Genomic DNA, 898 nt, shown 5'->3' with positions numbered 1-898 from the left:
TTATATTAGCTGAAGCGCTGACCCAGGAGTCAGGACAAAGAAGAGTTAATATAAAGTGACTGACCGGCAGTTGCCTCGAGCACCCGTTTCGGTTTAGCAGTCATCTGAGACACCTCAGTGCTAATGCTGTGACCCCAGTGGGCTTTCCAAAAGGCATAATATACGATGTCCTCACTGACAAGTCGCAGGCAGGCGAGAGCTGTGCATGGCTTTTCTTGGATGGTGCAGAAATCCTCCTTGCTCGGTTCATTCTGGTGAGTCAGAGGCTTAGAGTGAGCCTGGGTCCATAATTAGAAGGTCAGTGTCACTGTTTGCAAGAAAATTCGGGCTGCTGCTTGTAGCGATCATCCGGCTGCATGGATCAACCCTCACTTTGCCAAAGTCTGGATGTTGTGCTGCTTGCCTGTGCTTTCCCCTTGAGGCCGCTGATTACTGAGGCTTTTGGTTGGAAGACTCAAGTTAGAAACATAAAAATGTTTGCTTTGAAAGACAGGGACCCATTCTGAATCTCTGGCATGACTATTCCTTAGCAGGACAAGATTTTTAAAACAAGTTCATCACTCACCCTCCAAAAATTAAGCCCTTTTAACCGGTCTCAATTTGAGTCCCCAAAATTACTTGTCACAGTTGAAAATCTTGCCCTGCATATATGTGGCCCAAATAGGGTCACCAGATGTCATGATTTTATAGGAGCAGTCCTGATATTTGGGGCTTTTTTTTATACAGGTGCCTATAACCCTCTTGGAAAAAATTTTGAAGGAGAAAGTAATTAATGACATTGAAGTCAATGGTAATTGGGACAAAATACAACATGGTTTTACAAAAGGTAGATCGTGCCAAACCAACCTGATCTCCTTCTTTGAGAAAGTAACAGATTTTTTAGACAAAGGAAACACAG

Source organism: Chelonoidis abingdonii, chromosome 1 (assembly GCF_003597395.2).
Source record: "Chelonoidis abingdonii isolate Lonesome George chromosome 1, CheloAbing_2.0, whole genome shotgun sequence".
In the NCBI taxonomy this organism is placed as follows: Eukaryota; Metazoa; Chordata; order Testudines; family Testudinidae; genus Chelonoidis; species Chelonoidis abingdonii.
The sequence above is the reverse complement of the archived record's forward strand: the minus strand, read 5'-3'. Positions refer to the sequence as shown.